The sequence below is a fragment of the Capra hircus genome, chromosome 9 (assembly GCF_001704415.2).
Source record: "Capra hircus breed San Clemente chromosome 9, ASM170441v1, whole genome shotgun sequence".
In the NCBI taxonomy this organism is placed as follows: Eukaryota; Metazoa; Chordata; class Mammalia; order Artiodactyla; family Bovidae; genus Capra; species Capra hircus.
Window position 1 is genome coordinate 80,858,472 of NC_030816.1, and position 19,854 is coordinate 80,878,325.

The 19,854-nt window shown below is 40.6% G+C and overlaps 1 protein-coding gene across 6 annotated transcripts in view; it reads left to right on the plus strand.

The window, feature by feature from the left end:
• ARID1B (AT-rich interaction domain 1B) overlaps positions 1-19,854 on the plus strand; it is a 425,587-nt gene that overhangs the window by 135,260 nt on the left and 270,473 nt on the right. The window lies entirely within an intron of this gene.

Below are 19,854 nucleotides of genomic sequence, written 5' to 3' on the forward strand. Positions count from 1 at the left end.
AGTTACTGTTTAATAACTTTTTAAAACAAAATAGTTCTAGCTCAGCAATTTACTTGTAATAGTGGATCATTCAATAAATAGTTAAGTGGAAGTCTGAAGTCTGTATATGCATAGGTAGAAACAAGTGTTTATATTTTCTAAAATACTGCTTTGTTTGGACATTTTTGTGGACAGAATTTTTCAAAAGCTGATGCAGTAAACAAAGTGTTTGGCAAATGGGCATTGTTTTGGAAAAAGGTGATAGTATTGGACATGAGGGTAGCATCCTTCAGAATTAATAACTTGCCATTGAAGTCTGTGAAGGAGCTCAGATGTTAATTAATTAGCATATTGACATTGATCCATTGTGGCATAAACATTTCTTTATTATTATTGCTTATTACTTATCCTAATCTTTGGTTCTTATTATTTATAAAACAAATTGTTCATTTATAAGCCACTTCTGTTCTACAGCTTTTGGAGAGAAGCATAGAAGACCTGTATTAAGTTACAGAAGTGCTCATATCATTTGCTTTATAAGATTTTGTTGTCAGAGCAAAGATAAGGACATTTAGTTTGCTGCCAATAATTGCCTAGCATTTAGATATTAACACAGGAGTCTTTTAATTAACTTGATAATAAAAACTTTCGGAATGTTGATTGATGAAGACACTCCTTGCTTTAAAGGAGATTGCTAGTGAAGCCTCGAGTTTCCTTTGCATGGGACTTTCCCTCTTGCTGACCTTGCTTATAGTTAGTTGTCAGGCTTTGAACTAGGGCTGGGTATTTCCTTTTATGTTTGAAGAACTTGTGAGCATCTGAGGAGAAAACTTTTAAGTTACTTTCAGGTCTGAACAACGCCCACTCCTAGACTTGATTTCTACTTGTTGGCTTGGGTAACCACCTGTGTAACTGCTTCTCTACTCGGGTTGGAGCCACTCTGAGGCCCAGGTGGTGCTCAGGTTGCTGGAACCAGCAGCCTGCTTGGCTCTCTCTTGGCTCACACCTTGGCTGGGGTGGTCAGAGCTTAGGAAGATGGGAATGAGAACATGACTTTTCCTCTCTATCTTACTTTTTTCTCCCTTGGGAGACAGGACAGTATATTAAAAATACAGCACTGATTTTGAATATACTGTAGATATAATTTGCTGCCGTCAAAGTCTGGATTCATGTAGAATGGCCAGTTCCCTGTGTATATTTGTGTTTGTGTTTTGATTTGGTTCTTGTTATTCCTGAAAGCTTCTTAAATGAACAAATAGAAAAAACTACTGGAGAATGAAGAAAAGCATTTTGATAATACTAGAATTTGATATGAATGTTTTGCTATAAAAATCAGGGTTAGCCTATGCAGCTGTGCCTGCCTGGGTCTTTGCTTTTATTAGAAGTGGAGAAAAGGAAGAGAAAAATTCTTACATTTAATACTGATTGTTTCCAGTAATAAAGCATTTTTGGCTCTTTGATGGAAAACTTTGAATAGTTATTATTTTTTTATGCTTTGGATTATAACTGTGACTCTGTGTTAGATTATAATTTGATAATGCGAATTATGGTCATGTTTAAAATATTTAAGAAAAAAGTTTTTTTTTTTTCCTTTCAAATACCAGAATTAAAGGAAAATAAAGCCAATGAGGAGTTATATGGTAATAGCAATATTTTCAATACTTAATTTACTTTTAGAAAGGTGATTGGAGGCTTCCTCCTGAAAAGAGCAACCTGAAAGCCACAGGCAGACCTGGAGCCTGTGTACAGCCTGGTTGTGGTTTAGGCTCTGCTCCATGCTGTCCAGCAGCTGCTCATCAGAATATCAGGCTTGCCTAGAAATGGGCAGAAGATCAGATCTGCTGTCTGTGAGTGTCTGCTGTGGTGATAAAAGAGGAAAATCTTACATTGTTTAAGATATGTTTTATTAAAAGCTGAGGAAAAATATCAATCCCAAGAGCAGGATTTGGTCTAAAAATCACTGAAGCTCCACATCATTCCCTGTTTCTAATGTAGCTGTAATAGGGGGTGAGCTTTCTACATTCTTCCCTCACTTTTTTCTCCCTCCCTCTTCCCCTGTCTCTGTCTCCATCCCCAGTAGAGATGGTGCTGTGGGGTTGGACTGGATGCCTTAACCTTAGGTGCACCGGGGACCTATTGTCTAACTCTTTATCCTGGTTACCCAGACTTGGCCAGCGCGGGGAGGAGGAAGCCTCTCCTAGGTAGGTGGGGACTCTGGGTGGAGCCAACACTCACACCTGATGTGAGTCTCTAGGTGCCCCTTCAACTTCTTCTCTCTGAGGACCCCACCCCCATCCCGCTTTCCCCTTCTGGTACTGAGGGATGCAGTTGAGGATTAGGTCCTGCAGTTAAAAGCAGCATTGAGGCTCATTATATTTATCCATACAGTTCTTTTCCCTTGATATTTAAATTCTGACACTAGAGAGAGGAAAGGATTTTTGTTTTTCCTGGATTGCTTTTTGCTGCTCTCAGCTGTCTTCATTTGTCTTTTAATGCTTATTTCAACTTACTGAAGTACATAAAATAAAGTAAAACATAACTTACATGTATAGCATTAAAATTCTTCCTTCATTAATTTCTTTGATTTTAAAAATTCTTGGAGTAACAAGCTCCACGTATTTGTATTCTGGAAGATGATTATCTGTAGATGTTTGAAACATCAGATTACTTTCAGAATTGTATTGCTAATGTGGGCAGTGACCACCTTTTTTTCTGTAAGGATAGCAGAAGCAGGTTCGACTCACTGACTGATTCTTCTCAAGAGTGCTGGACTTTAGGGGAGAGGAATGTATTCATGTCTCTCTGCATTAGCCTTGGGGAGGTGAAGAAAGGATGGAGGTTGAAGTAAAGGGGATCCGTTGGATAACTATACAGCTGTTGTTTTCTAAAAAGTGGGGAAAAAAAAAAGATGGAGGGATTGTCTGCGTCAGAATCACCTGGAGTGTCTGCTCAAGTAAGTTCTCCCATCCAAGTACTAACTGGGCCCGACCCTGCTTAGTTTCCGAGATCAGACACTATCAGGTGCGTTCAGGGTGGTATGGCCCTAGACTGAAGTAAGTTCTCTTACATCAAAATGGTTCTGGGGTGTGGAGGGTGATGAGGAGGGAACCTGGGAGTCTGCATTTAACTCTGACAGGCAATTCTGATGCATTCCCAACTTTGAGAGCCATTGGAGAGCAGAAGCTCTAACCAGTGCTTTCCAGTGTCTTTTACTCTAGCATGGTGGATGGATATTACCTCATATATCATGTTAATAATAACCCTCAGGTCATATAGCAAGTGATGCCTGAATGTGGTGGGGCTTGGTTTTGATCCTGAATCTATTTTAATCTGAAGGGTTTACTGCCATCAATATTGCTGTTTACAGTAGAAATACATTTTGTTCCAGAGATAGGCTAGTATTCAAGCCTTTAAAATCACTGATATGGGCTTTTGCATTTGTTAACTCAGGGTTTTTCAGATTTTAGTGAGCATTAAAGTCTCCCAGAAGGCTTGTTAAAACACAGATTGTTGAACTCTATACTCAGAGTTTCTGACTCTATAGTTTGGACCTTGCGTGAGTCACTCAACCTCTGTGCCTCAGTTTCTTCATCTGAGAAAAGTACTTCGTGGAGTTGATGTCAAGACCGTAAGCACTCTGAACAGTGCCTGGTGAATAGTAAACATTACATAGTCACTAGCTGCTGCTATCAGCGGACCATGGTCACCACCGGATAAACTCCCAGTGGGTTCAGTGAAAATTTTGATTCTTATTCTTAAATGTGGTTTTACATAATGTAAACAACAATAGCTGACATTTATTGAACATTTAAATGTCACAAGCACAAAGAGATGCTTCTCTGCTCTGCTCTGCTAAGTCGCTTCAGCCGTGTCCAACTCTGTGCGACCCCATGGATGGCAGCCCACCAGGCTTCCCCCGTCCCTGGGATTCTCCTGGCAAGAACACTGGAGTGGAGAGAGATGCTTAGTCTCTCCTTTAATCATTAGTATGACTTTTGGAGACAGTTCCTATATCTTGGTTTTATAGATAAGGGGATTCTTCAAGTGGTAAGTTATAAAGCTGGGTTTTCTTTTTGCTGTGTGTATTATTATTATTATTACATATACTGTTTTCTCTATAAAAAGCACACCCAAATATTTACTGTGGCTCATTTGCTTTGTGAGTTTAAGAAAGTAAATCGATCTATTAAAAATCTTAGTTGCTTTAGTCCTTAGCTGTTGAGTATCTTCATATTTCTCTTCAGTATTTTAGAAGAAGTGAAATTTAGGCAACCGCGTGGCTTCCCTTTTCCCTCTTGACCCCTTGTTAGTTTAGGAAGAAGTTCTTGCAAAAAATAGAATACAAGAAAGGATTTTCTTAAGTCTTGAATGCCAGAGTAGTGGCCTCCAGGGTCCAAACTTGACTAACGTAGGGGATGCAGCTGCTCTCACTGGCCGGCCTCTCTCTAATCTCCAGTCCTTTCAGGGTCCTCTTCACTGCAGGTGTAGGGGCAGCTGCTGCATCAGGAACACTGGTAAGTCCTGTGTTGTAGTAACGTTCTTGTTGATGGCAGGGCACAATTATAATCAGGATCTATTATCTATAAATCAAATCCCTTACAATTATATCGTGGAAGTGAGAAATAGATTCAGGGGATTAGATCTGATAGACAAAATGCCTGAAGAACTATGGACGGAGATTTGTGACATTGTACAGGAGACAGGGATCATGACCATCCCCAAGAAAAAGAAATGCAAAAAAGCAAAATGGTTGTCTGAGTACAGATCAGTTGCTCAGTTGTGTCCGACTCTTTGCGACCCCATGAGTCGCAGCACGCCAGGCCTCCCTGTCCATCACCATCTCCTAGAGTTCACTCAGACTCAACGTCCATCGAGTCCGTGATGCTGTCCAGCCATCTCATCCTCTGTTGTCCCCTTCTCCTCCTGCCCCCAATCTCTCCCAGCATCAGAGTCTTTTCCAATGGGTCAACTCTTCCCATGAGGTGGCCAAAGTACTGGAGCTTCAGCTTGAGCATCATTCCTTCCAAAGAAATCCAAGGGTTGATCTCCTTCAGAATGGACTGGTTGGATCTCCTTGCAGTCCAAGGGACCCTCAAGAGTATTCTCCAACACCACAGTTCAAACGCATCAATTCTTCGGTGCTCAGCCTTCTTCACAGTCCAACTCTCACATCCATACATAACCACTGGAAAAACCATAGCCTTGACTAGACGGACCTTAGTTGGCAAAGTAATGTCTCTGCTTCTGAATATACTATCTAGGTTGGTCATAACTTTTCTTCCAAGAAGTAAGCGTCTTTTAATTTCATGGCTGCAGTCACCATCTGCAGTGATTTTGGAGCCCGCCAAAATAAAGTCTGACACTGTTTTCACTGTTGCCCCATCTATTTCCCATGAAGTGATGGGACCAGATGCCATGATCTTCGTTTTCTGAATGTTGAGTTTTAAGCCAACTTTTTCACTCTCCTCTTTCACTTTCATCCAGAGGCTTTTTAGCTCCTCTTCACTTTCTTCCGTAAGGGTGGTATCATCTGCATATCTGAGGTGACTGATATTTCTCCCAGCAATCTTGATTCCAGCTTGTGCTTCTTCCAGTCTAGCATCTCTCATGATGTATTCTACAGATAAGTTAAATAAGCAGGGTGACAGTATACAGCCTTGATGTACTCCTTTTCCTATTTGGAACCAGGAATATGCTACTGGAGATCAGTGGAGAAATAACTCCAGAAGAATGAAGGGATGGAGCCAAAGCAAAAACAATACACATTTGTGGATGTGACTGGTTATAGAAGCAAGATCCGATGCTGTAAAGAGCAATATTGCATAGAAACTTGGAATGTCAGGTCCATGAATCAAGGCAAATTGGAAGTGGTCAAACAAGAGATGGCAAGGGTGAACGTCGACATTCTAGAAATCAGCGAACTAAAATGGACTGGAATGGGTGAATTTAACTCAGATGACCATTACATCTACTACTGCGGGCAGAAATCCCTCAGAAGAAATGGAGTAGCTATCATGGTCAACAAAAGAGTCTGAAATGCAGTACTTGGATGCAGTCTCAAAAACGACAGAATGATCTCTGTTCATCTCCAAGGCAAACCATTCAGTATCACAGTTATCCAGGTCTATGCCCCAACCAGTAACGCTGAAGAAACTGAAGTTGAACGGTTTTATGAAGACCTACAAGATGTTTTAGAACTAACACCCAAAAAAGATGTCCTTTTCATTATAGGGGACAGGAATGCAAAAGTAGGAAGTCAAGAAACACCTGGAGTAACAGGCAAATTTGGCCTTGGAATGCAGAATGAAGCAGGGCAAAGACTAATAGAGTTTTGCCAAGAAAGTGCACTGGTCATAGCAAACACCCTCTTCCAACAACACAAGAGGAGAACCTACACATGGACATCCCCAGATGGTCAACACCGAAATCAGATTGATTATATTCTTTGCAGCCAAAAATGGAGAAGCTCTATAGAGTCAACAAAAACAAGACCAGGAGCTGACTGTGGCTCAGATCATGAACTCCTTATTGCCAAATTCAGACTTAAATTGAAGAAAGTAGGGAAAACCGCTAGACCATTCAGGTATGACCTAAATCAAATCCCTTATGATTATGCAGTGGAAGTGAGAAATAGACTTAATGGTCTAGATCTGATAGATAGAGTGCCTGATGAACTATGGAATGAGGTTCATGACATTGTACAGGAGACAGGAATCAAGACCATCCCCATGGAAAAGAAATGCAAAAAAGCAAAATGGCTGTCTGGGGAGGCCTTACAAATGGCTATGAAAAGAAGAGAGGTGAAAAGCAAAGGAGAAAAGGAAAGATATAAGCATCCGAATGCAGAGTTCCAAAGAATAGCAAGAAGAGATAAGAAAGCCTTCCTCAGCGATCAATGTAAAGAAATAGAGGAAAACAACAGAATGGGAAAGACTAGAGATCTCTTCAAGAAAATTAGAGATACCAAGGGAACATTTCATGCAAAGATGGGCTCAATAAAGGACAGAAATGGTCTGGAACTAACAGAAGCAGAAGATATGAAGAAGAGGTGGCAAGAATACACGGAAGAACTGTACAAAAAAGATCTTCACAACCCAGATAATCATGATGATGTGATCACTCATCTAGAGCCAGACATCTTGGAATGTGAAGTCAAGTGGGCCTTAGAAAGCATCACTACGAACAAAGCTAGTGGGGGTCATGGAATTCCAGTTGAGCTGTTTCAAATCCTGAAAGATGATGCTGTGAAAGTGCTGCACTCAATATGCCAGCAAGTTTGGAAAACTCAGCAGTGGCCACAGGACTGGAAAAGGTCAGTTTTCATTCCAATTCCAAAGAAAGGCAATGCCAAAGAATGCTCACACTGCCGCACAGTTGCACTCATCTCACATGCTAGTAAAGTAATGCTCAAAATTCTCCAAGACAGGTTTCAACATTATGTGAACCGTGAACTCCCTGATGTTTAAGCTGGTTTTAGAAAAGGCAGAGGAACCAGAGATCAAATTGCCAACATCCGCTGGATCATGGAAGAAGCAAGAGAGTTCCAGAAAAACATCTATTTCTGCTTTATTGAGTATGCCAAAGCCTTTGATGATGTGGATTACCACAAACTGTGGAAAATTCTTAAAGAGATGGGAATACCAGACCACCTAACCTGCCTCTTGAGGAACCTGTATACAGGTCATGAATCAACAGTTAGAACTGGAGATGGAACAACGGCCTGGTTCCAAATAGGGAAAGGAGCACATCAAGGCTGTGTATTGTCACCCTGTTTATTTAACTTCTGTGTAGAAACATCATGAGAAACACTGGGCTGGATGAAGCACAAGCTGGAATCAAGATTGCCAGAGGAAATATCAATCACCTCAGATATGCAGATGACACCACCCTTATGGAAGAAAGTGAAGAGGAACTAAAAAGCCTCTTGATGAAAGTGAAAGAGGAGAGTAAAAAAGTTGGCTTAAAGCTCAACATTCAGAAAACGAAGATCATGGCATCTGGTCCCATCACTTCATGGGAAATAGATAGAGAAGCAGTGGAAACAGTGGCTGACTTTATTTTCTTAGGTTTCAAAATCACTGCAGATGGTGACTGCAGCCATGAAATTAAAAGATGCTTACTCCTTGGAAGAAAAGTTATGACCAACCAAGACAGCATGTTTGCCTTAGTATGATTCCAGCGTGTTAAAAAGCAGAGATATTACTTTGCCAACAAAGGTCTGTCTCATCAAGGTTATGGCCTTTCCATTGGTCATGTGTGGATGTGACAGTTGGAGTGTAAAGAAAGCTGAGTGGTGAAAAATTGATGCTTTTAAACTGTAGTGTTGGAGGAGACTCTTGAGAGACCCTTGAACTGCAAGGAGATCAAACCAGTCAATCCTAAGGGAAATCAGTCCTGAATATTCACTGGAAGGACTGATGCTGAAGCTGAAACTCCAATACTTTGGCCACCTGATGCAAAGAACTGATTTATTTGAAAAGATCTTGATGCTGGGAAAGATTGAAGGTAGGAGGAGAAGCGGACAACAGAGGATGAGATGGTTGAATAGCATCACTAACTCGATGGACATTTTGAGTATACTCCGGGAATTGGTGACGGACAGGGAGGCCTGGTGTGCTGCAGTCCATGGGATCGCAAAGAGTCAGACATGACTGAGCAACTGAACTGAACTGAATGAGACTCATCAGAAAGAAAATATTGTAAAGCAGTTTGGACAAGCCTGTTCCTTTTGAAAAAGTTTTTAAAATGAAATAATTATTCATTTAAATTAATAGAAAATAAATGATATTCTGAATCTAGCCTTTGGACTCTTCAGTAAATATAGTATATTACAGATAATAAGGTTTTAATATAAGCTTAGAGTCTCATAAGCTCATGAAATCAGTAGCAGTGAAAAACCCTTTGAACTTTTGACCTATGATTTTTTAAATCTAATATAAAAGATTTTTGGAGCAAGGATAAAGGAAGATGCAGGGAAAAATACTGATATGGACTTAGACTTAAAGTCACTTACCATTATCCTAAAACATAACCTTTCATGGTATGTTAAAAAAAAATCCATTCAGTTCGTATTCCTGAAGTATTGTGTGTCTAAACTATACAAGCTGTACCCTGTGTACTCTACCCTGAGCCCCCTCAGCTTCAGTCAGTCCAGTCCAGTTTCCAGAGTAGGAAACTGAACTCAGGAGTTTTTTCAGGTTGCACAGCTAGTGTGGAGTCCAGATTGGAATTTGAGCTTGGGTGGGTTTGACTCAAGTGCTCATGGTCTTTGGCGAGATTTGTGGCTGGAAAAGGCATCTTGGAGTCAGTGAAACTGGAAACCCGGCCTTTAAGAGGGTGGGCCAGAGTTAGTGGAGAGCATCAGACTTAGGCAAGGAGGGCAGCTTGATCAGTATGTGAGGTCCAGAAAGGGTCGCTAAGTCAGAAGGAGGGGAAGATGAAAATGGCAAGGTTAATTTGGTTAAGATTATGGAGAGGTTTTTTTTTTTTTTTTTTTTTTTTCCCAAAGACACTTAAGTGTTAGGATTAAACACTGCAGCAAGTATATTAAAAATAAAATGGGTTAAGAAACTGAAGGATATCAGAGAAGGAGAAATAGCCAATGACATCATTTATATTGTGTAGTCTAAAAAGAAATGATACAAATGAACTTAACTTACAGAAACAGACTCTCAAACTTTGAGAACAAACTGTGGTTGTTCTGGGGAAGGATGGAGGTGTGGAAGGGATAGTTAGGGAGTTTGGGATGGATATGTACATAGTGCTATATTTAAAATAGACCACCAGCAAGGACCTACTGTATAGCACATGGAACTCTGTTCAATATTATATGGCAGCTTGGGAAGGAAGCTTGGGAGGGAAGTTTGGGAGAGAATCGATATGTGTATATGTATGGCTGAGCCCCTTCCCTGTTCGCTGAAACTGTTACAATATTGTTTAATAATAATAAGTTTTAAAAAAGAAACTGACAGATTAAATGCTCAGTGCATAATGGGCTCTTTTTGAGACTGAGGGCTGAAGGCAAGGTACCAATTCAGAAGTTATAGTCAGAAAGACTGTAAGTCTTTCAGGTGAAACCCAGTGTCAGCACCACAGTCTCACCCCAATACTGGACTCCTGAATTTGTCTTTCGTACCATTATCTCCATTTTCCTTTAAATGGACATTTTCAAACAATGAGCAGAAGTAGATGAAAGTATAATGGGCCCCATGAACCCGTCACTCAGATGTCAATAAGTATATGGCTAGTTTTGTTGTATGTAAACTTTTTCTTCCTTACCCTCCAAACCTCTGCCCTCAATATTATTTCGAAGTAAATCCCAGATATTGTATCAGTTAATCTGTCAATATTTCAGCATATAGTTTTATCTTAAAAAAAGAAACAAATATAATACAGTTATCACATTTTAAAAATATTTTTTCATACCAGGTATCCAGTACTCAAATTTCCAGTAGTTTCATAAATAGTCAAATCTATGGTTTTTCCAGTAGTCACATATGGATGTGAGAGTTGGACCATAAAGAAAGCTGAGCGCTGAAGAATTGATGGTTTTGAACTGTGGTATTAGAGAAGACTCTTGGAGAGTCCCTTGGACTACAAGGAGGTCAAACCAGTCCATCCTAAAGGAAATCAGTCCTGAATGTTCATTGGAAGGACTGATGCTGTAGCTGAAGCTCCAATACTTTGGCAACTGGATTCGAAGAACTGACTCATTGAAAAAGACCGGGAAAGATTGAAGACAGGAGGAGAAGGGGACGAAAGAGGATGAGATGATTGGATGGCATCACCAACTCAATGGACATGAGTTTGAGCAAGCTCTGGGAGTTAGTGACGGACAGGGAGGCATGGGGTGCTGCAGTCCATGAGGTCACAAAGAGTCAGACATGAGTGAGTGACTGAACTGAACATACATAGATTAAATGTTTTTGTTTTATTTACATTATGGGGTAGTTTGACTCAAGATTGAAATAAAATCTGTATTTTAATACCTTTTCATATCTGTTTTCCTCTCAATCTCTCCTTTTCTCTTTCCCTCTCTTCTTTTTACTGTTACAGTTTATTTGTTGAAGAAACTAGGTCTTTTTTCTAGTAGAAGTTCCTATGGTTTGAGATTTGCTGATTGATTAGCTATGATTTAATATATCTTTTGCTCCTTTTTAATTTCCTTAAATCGATAGAAATACAAGGCTTTATCAAGCATCTGTGTGCACACTCAGACACTCAGTGTGCCCAACTCTTTATGACCCCATGGACTGTAAGACTATCAGGCTCCTCTGTCCGTGGAATTTTCAAAGCAAGAATACTAGAGCTGGTTGCCATTTCCTTCTCTAGGGGATCTTCCCAACCCAGGGATCGAACCCATGTCTCTTGTGCCTCCTGCATTGGCAAGCAGTTTCTTTACCACTGTGCCACCTGGAAACCCCTTAGTGAGTTCATTATCAGGATTTTTTAAATTTCCTGCAAAAATATTTTGTTGCTGTTTTGTTCATTAGGAGGTAAAGAATGTCTTGATTTTTCCCATTTTTGATGGCACCACTGATACTCATGATAGTCTTTTCCCTCCATCCCTCTTAATTTCCAGTATTTTTACTACATTTTTTTGTAGTCATCTTTTTGCCTTAAGACTGCCAGTAACAAATAGCAAAATGTGTTTTATATAGCGCATTGCTACCAGGCAGTGTAGCTGTTAACATGATAAATATTCTTGGACATGAGCCCAAGTTTTGTTCAGTTTTATGTTTGTCCTCATACGCTTATTTTTGTATTGCTGTGTCTAATTCTAAATGTAAGCTCTTAGAAGGCATTGAGTCAGTAATTCACCAGGCTTTTGAGTGCCTGTCAGTGCTGGAAACCCAAGAGGAAGTAAGAGTCCAGGTCAGGAGATAGACAAATAGATAACTAATTTATAATGTTGTATTTTAAGAGTACATAAGAAGTTGGTGTGAGGTAGTTGTTTGGGGGAATGGAAGAATTAAGTTCTGGCGGGATCTTGAAGACAACGATGCTTTGCAGACACAGCTGGAAGAGCGTCCACCTGGACCGAGAGTGTTGCATGTGTAGACAAGTGGCCCCATGGGAGCCTCTGAGCAAGCCAGTGGGTGAAGCTGAGGACTTGCTTTGGGCCCCAAGGAAGGCGGAGATGACAGTGTGGTGGCAGCTGGAGGCTGACGGGCTTTTCTCTACCAGACTAAGCACTGTCGGCCTCATTCTGTAGGCATCTTAGAGGAGGCCTCTCCATGCAGCAGCACACCGTGGTTTGCATTTTTGCAAGCCAGCTCTCGTGGTATAGCAAACAAGAAGCTGTAGCGCAAAGGGGCTGGCAGCTGGAGGGAGGATGAAGGGGATGGGCCTGACAGTGATTTTAGGATTGCTCGTGTGGCACAGGTGTTTCAGTCACGAAGGCGGTGAAGAATGTGGGGTGGCTCTGAGAAGTCCCATGTGGATGGGAACACCCTTGACCAGGTGATAACCTGAAGGAATGGGGTCAGAGTTGAGGAGGACAGTTAGGAGAATCATTCCTAGATGTGAGCACAAGGACTCCTTCAAAATACAGTAAAAATACAGGGGACTTGAAGTAGAAATTTAAGAATCATCACCATCCAAGGGTCAACATGGAGTCTTTGGGTAAAAGAGAGGAACCAGCAGAAAACCCTTAAACATAACCTGAGGAGGCAAATGAGTCTTTTACCTTGCTTTCCATCAGCCTGTGGACCTTAAACAACTACTTGATGATAATGAGTCATACGTTGAGTGGCTTTGTATTCAGATTTGTGGGGACTTTGAAATGTTGACATTTCTTTTCATAATATTATAATTTGATATTTTGGAAGTGTTCCACATATGAAATGCTTAAGATTAATACTTTTTGAAAAGGTAATGTAGGAGAATAAGTAGAAGCCTAGGATAATATCTTTAAAAAGTTAAGATTACATCCAATCCTTAGGATAGTACTTGAAGCTTCCAGTTGTTTGTAGAGTGCAATTAGGGGAGAAAGGAAGATTAGTCCATCACATTGAGACACTAGCAGTGTGCTCAGACACTAGCTGTGCAAATTGCTCAAGGTTTTGTTTCCTCATGGTGAAAACAAGATGATAGTTGATAGGGCCTCTCTCCTGGGTTGTTGTAAAGGTGGGTTGGGCATAGCACCTGTCATGGAGCCCTGCCTGAAATGTCATCTCTCCTAGTTAATAATATTTCCATCAGGGCGTTCCTGAGGAGACAAGGGGGTGACTGATTGCACCATTCTTGAAGTGGATACTTCATAGGTTTACATTGCTTTCTTTTTGGAAAGGATATTTTAAATTTATGTACCTGCAAGGGAGAAAGGGAAAGATATATCCAACTGAATGCAAAATTCCAGAGAATAGCAAGGAGAGATGAGAAGGCCTTCTTAAATGAACAATGCAGAGAAATAGAGGAAAAGATAGAATTGGAAAGACTAGAGATATCTGCAAGAAAATTGGAGATACCAAGGGAACATTTTGTACAAAATGGGCATGATAAAGGACAGAAACTGTAAGGACCTAACAGAAGCAAAAGAAATTAAGAGATGGCAAGAATACACAGAAGGACTATATTAAAGACCCAGATTACCATCATGATGTGGTCACTCATCTGGAGACAGACATCCTGGAGGATGAAGTCAAGTGGGCCTTCGGAAGCAACACTACAAACAAAGCTAGTGGAGGTGATAGAGTTCCAGCTGAGTTATTCAAAATCCTAAAAGATAATGCTGTGAAAGTGCTGCACTCAATATGTCAGCAAATTTGGAAAACTCAGCAGTGGCTATAGGACTAGAAAAGGTCAGTTCTCATTCCAATCCCAAAGAAGGGCAATGCCAAAGAATGTTCTAACTAGCATGTGAATGTGCTCATTTCACATGCTAGCATGGTAATGCTAAAAATGCTTCAAACTAAGCTTCAGCAGGACACGAACCAAGAACTTCCAGATGTTCAAGCTGAATTTAGAAAAGGCAGAGGAACCAGAGATCAAATTACCAACATTTGTTGGATCATAGAGAAAGCAAGAGAATTCAAGAAAAATATCTACTTATACTTCATTGACTACTCTAAAGCCTTTGACTGTTTTTATCACAACAAACTGTAGAAAATTCTTAAAGAACTGGGAATACCAGATCATCTTACCTGTCTCCTGAGAAACCTGAATGCAGGTCAGGAAGCAGCTGTTAGAACTGGCCATCGAACAGTGGGTGGTTCAAGACTGGGAAAGGAGGACGTCAAGGCTGTATATTGTCAGCCTGCTCATTCAACTTCTGTGCAGAGTGTATCATGGGAATGCTGGGCTGGATCAATCACAAGGTGGGATCAAGTTGCCAGGAGAAATGTCAACAACCTCAGATTTACAGATGATACCACTCTGATGGCAGAAGGTGAAGAGAAGCTAAAGGGCCTCTTGATGACGGAGAAAGTGAAGAGTGAAAAATCTGGCTTAAAACTCAACATTCAGAAAACTTAAGATCATGGCATCAAGTCCCATAACTTCCTGACAAATAGAGGGAGAAAAAGTGGAAGCAGTAATAGGTTTTATCTTCCTCAGTTCTAGAATTACTCTGGACAGTGACTGCGTGCGTGTGTGCCGAGTCACTTCAGTGGTGTCTGACTCTTTGTGGCCCTCTTAACTGTCACCCACCAAGGTCTTCTGTCCATTGGATTCTCCAGGCAAGAGTATTGGAGTGGGTTGCCATGCCCCTCCTCCAGGGAATCTTCTATACCTGGAGATCAAACCCATGTCTCTTATGTCTCCTGCATTGACAGGCAGGTTCCTTAAACACTAGTGCCACCTGGAAAGCCCATGATGACTGCAGCCATGAATTTATAAGACACTGCTTCTTGCAAGAAAAGCTATGACAAACCTAGACAGCATATTAAAAAGCAGGCACATCACTTTGCAAATGATAGTCTGTGTAGTCAAAGCTATAGTTTTTGTGGTAGTCATGTACGGATGTGAGAGTTGGACCATAAAGAAGGCTGAGGGCTGAAGAACTGATGTTTCGAACTATGGTGTTGGAGAAGACTCTTTAGAGTCCCTTGGATTGCAAGGAAATCACACCAGTCATTCCTAAAGAAAATCGACCCTGAATATTCATTCATTGGAAGGACTGATGTTGAAACTGAAGCTCCAGTACTTTTGGCAACCTGACGCAATGAGCTGACTCACTAGAAAAGACCCTGATGCTGGGAAAGATTCAGAGCAGGAGGAAAAGGGGATGCCAGAGGATGAGATGGTTGGATGGCATCACCGACTCAATGGGCATGGTTTGAGCAAGCTCTGGGAGATGGTTAAGGACAGAAAAGCCTGGAGTGTTACCATTCATTGGTTCACAAAGAATGGGACACAACCAAGCAAATGAATGCTGATGACCAGTCCTCCCACCTCTCTCCTGGTGTGAGTTTGCTGCTTTCTATGCTGAGATTAGGCATATTGTGATGCTAAGGTAAATGTGTATAGTAAAATGACACACTGTGACTCTCATTTGACACTTCTTTTGCTGAAAGCACTTTGCTAGCCTCCATTAAAATTTTAAATGTGCCAACCTTTTGACAGATATTCCCCTTGTGGAGACTTATGTTGTTGTTTAGTGGCTAAGTCGTGTCCATCTCTCTTGTGACCCCACAGACTGTAGTCTGCCAGGCTCCTTTGTCCATGGGGTTTCCCAGGCAGAAATACTGGAGTGGCTTGTCATATCCACCTGCAGGGAATCTTCTTGACCCAGGGATTAAATCAGCATCTTCTGAGTTTTCTGCATTGGCAGGTGGATTCTTTACCACTGAGGCTCCAGGGAAACCGATGGAGATTTATGCTGCAGAACTATTTCACCTGAAGTTGTATGCACAAGGATGTTTATTATAATGCTGTAATAAGTAGAGAAAGACTAGGGAAATGTCCGTCAGTAGGGGACTGGTTAAATAAATCACAGAATTAATACAGTACTGTGTAACAAAAGAAAAAGCATAGATATTTAGGTGCAGATATAGAAGAAGATATATTACATCTATTGTTACAGGACCACAGTGTAGACTGTACAGAACAAGTCCGCTCAATTGTTTTGAAAGTTAAAGTGTTTTAAATTCACTTCATACTTGGTTGTGCCTTGAACAGTTTGGAACAATAAATAACAGCCTGTTAACAGGAATTTTTTCGAGGGACTCCTGGAAAGTAGGAGGACAACTTTCTTTTCTTTGTATCTTTGTATCTTTTGAGGTCATACATGCCATGGGAATATTTTTCTGTTTTGAGTTTTTTTAAGTGTCCTTGACATTTTATTCCACATTCTCTTCATAGTCTTGTATTGCCATTGGTACTTAATTCATTTCATCATAGAAGGAAACAGAAGTACTCCTGCTCTTGGCCGTTATACCAGAGCTAGGTGACAGTTTTGGTCTCATCCCTCCTCACAATAACGCAGTATAACTGCTGTTTCCTTCCTGGTCACGCTTCACACTGTGAGATGGTAGGCACCCAGCAAGGGGAGTAGTCCCTACAAGATGTTTAGTAAATGTTTTGTTGTCGTCGTTCAGTCGCTCAGTCATTTTCTGACTTTTTGCCACACCAGGAAGCATGTGCTTCCCTGTCCTTCACCATCTTCCAGAGCCTGCTCAAGCTAATGTCCATTGAGTCGGTGATGCCATCCAACCATCTCATCCTCTGCCATCCCCTTCTCCTCCCGCCTTCAGTCTTTCCCAGCATCAGGGTCTTTTCCAGTGAGTCAGCTCTTCCTATCAGGTGGCCAAAGTATTGGAGCTTCAGCTTCAGCATCAGTCCTTTCAGTGAATATTCAGGATTGATTTCCTTTAGGATTGATTGGTTTGCACTCCTTGCAGTCCAAGGGACCATCCAAGAGTCTTCTCCAACACCACAGTTCAAAAGCATTAGTTCTTTGTTGCTCAGCTTTTTTTACTGTCCAACTCTCACATTAATACATGACTACTGGAAAAATCATGGCTTTGACTAGATGGACCTTTGTCAGCAGAGTAATGTCTCTGCTTTTTAATATGCTGTCTAGGTTGGTCATAGCTTTTCTTCCAAGGAGCATGCATCTCTTACTTTCATGGTTGCAGTCACCATCTGCAGTCATTTTAGAGCATTGTTTCTCCATCTGTTTGCTGTAAAGTGATGGGACCGGATGCCATGATCTTAGTTTTCTGAATGTTGAGTTTTAACCCAACTTTTTCACTCTCTTCTTTCACTTCCATCAAGAGGCTCCCTAGTTCCTCTTTGCTTTCTGCTGTAAGAGTGGTGTCATCTGCATATCTGAGGTTATCGGTATTTCTCCTGGCAGTCTTGATTCCAGCTTGTTATTCATCCAGCGCTGCATTTTGCATGATGTACTCTGATATAAGTTAAATAAGCACGGTGACAATACACAGCCTTTGACACACCCCTTACCCAATATGGAACCTGTCTGTTGTTCCATGTCCACTTCTAACTGTTGCTCCTTGACCTACATATAGGTTTCACAGGAGGCAGACCAAGTGCTTTGGTATCCCCATCTCTTTTAAGAATTTTCCACCATTTGTTGAGACACAAGATAATTAATGTTTAGACATGGGAGCCCACTCCAGTATTCTTGTCTGGAGAATCCCATGGATGGAGGAGCCTGGTGGGCTACATGCAGTCCACGGGGTCGCAAAGAGTCAGAGACGACTGAGCACTTTCACTTTCATGTGGTAAAAGTAACACCTAACATGAAAACTTTAGAAACACATGTGTACATGCCCTGTTCCAAGCTCCTTTCACACTTTTGTTGGTTTGTGAGTCTCCGTTTTACCTTTGATCTGTAACATGAAGAAGGTTAAAGCCAGAATCTGTCAGTAGTGAAAAGCTTGTGGGTGAGATGAAGAAAAATAATACTGATAAAGGACTCTGGAAGGGCAGCCCACACCTCCTTGTGTGGTTCCTCTGTGCACTAGTATTACCATAATGCGGTATTCTCTTAGTTGTGCGTTGTCACAGTCACAGTCTATGTGTGAACTTATGTGTAAGCTTGTGTGCAGTGGTTTAAATGTGTGAATAACCGAGATTGCAGTGATATGTTAAGCATGAAGGCTGTTCTTTGTTGTTATTAGTTTATAAAATATAGTGCTGGATGTATTTCTTATTTTCTGATACTGACATTGCTTTGTTGTTTGTTAAATTACTTATTCCTACTTACTCTTCCTGAGATGAAAATAAGTACCTACCAGAAAATAAATATAGCTCTGAAGAGGAAAAAGCTCAGGTTTGTTAAGAGATGTAACTTTTGTGTTTTTATTAAAGCTGCCAAATGTAGACTTTATAGTCCCAGTGTAAGTTTTATATAGATGATTGTTTTAGGGTAAAACTTGGTACCTTTTCTGGATGTTCTCTCAATTAAATTAATCCTTATGTTCAAACATATATTGAAGCAGAACATGTTCCATTTCAGTGATTCTCACTAAATTTTGTTTTTGTTGTATTTCCATCTGTATTTAATAATTGAGAGCCTCTTGTGGTTAGGAATAGTGTTTGAGATTTTGTGAAATCTAATTATTTTAAACTTTTAAGCCTTAAAAAGTGAAATGTAAAGTCATAGTGAAATTTTCTGATGGCTTTCATAGTCTATTCAGCGTTGCTTATTTTAAAGGGGATAGTACCCAATTCAAAATGAGTGTTTACTGTAGTTGCAGTAATCTTTTCCAAGTTGTTTAGAAATCAGTTCATTTAGCTACAAAGAGAAAACAAAAAGAAATTTAAAAGACTTATTAGAGTCGGGCATGTGAGCCTGCCCATTCCTCATTATTAACAGTTTACTAAAATGAGTGTCTAACCACCACCCATAAATCGTGTGCACGTGTGTGTATTTGAGGCACAGGTGGGGATCCCCATTTGTTTGCCCATTGTGAGGCTGTCTTGTGCCGCCTTGGGGTTTTTGTAAAGGGTGAAGGTCCCTGAATGGAGGCCTTGTGCCCTGCCTGGTTTTGAAATCTTTGCTCTTAATCTAAAGGAAACTGCAGGACATGCAGTTGGAAGTCTATGTAACAAATCACAAGTCTGGGGTCCAGAAGCAAGTGGAGTGTGTGTGTGTATGAGTGGTAATCATCTTTCAGCCTTGGCTTTTGTCCCCCACAGCCCAGTTGTTACCCTCTACCAGCAGCCTGATTGAAGAGCTACTGTTTTAAATATCCTCCGATTGCGTGTGCTCGAGATCTCACCTAAATGTTATCAGATAAAAGCCTGGACAACTGGGTGTAATTCTCTTCCAAAAGTGTAGGGCATTCTGCACTACTATTAGAGGTTGGATGTGTTGACCTGTTGTGTGTATAGGGAAAAGGAGTTACTTGGGAAATGCTATATTGTTGGCATGCTCTTTACCTCAGAGCCTCTTTAAAGGCAGGCTGCGCCAAAACTTTGCTAGCTAAGTCTAGTTTGTACAGCTTGTGTATTTTTAGTACCAGCTGTTGGTCCAGAGTTTCTTGGCTTCAGAAGCTGTGTAAGTTCAAGTGTATACTGTATGAGAAAGGGGTGGGGCAACAGAAGCTTTTTATAGGGTTTCAACTCATTACCATTAATTTCTAAAGTAGTATTTTGAGAATTTAACAGGGGAAGTAAAACTTGTATATAATGTTTCTTTAATTCTAACACGTATTTAAACTGACAGGGAAAAAAAGAATTTTATTTTCAAGTGATACTTTCCGTTCTTTTTTTTTCTTCCCTATCAGAAACTGGTTCTTCAGCTTTCAGTGCCAATTAAGAAATGCTATAATAAGCATTTTACATTCTGTCCTGCTATTTGACTTTAGGTGTAAATGGGCCTAGAATGTTTAGTAACTAAGTGTACATAGTTAAACAACTAGAGAGCTGACATCCGGTAAGTTTGGTGTGATATTTGGTTTGTAT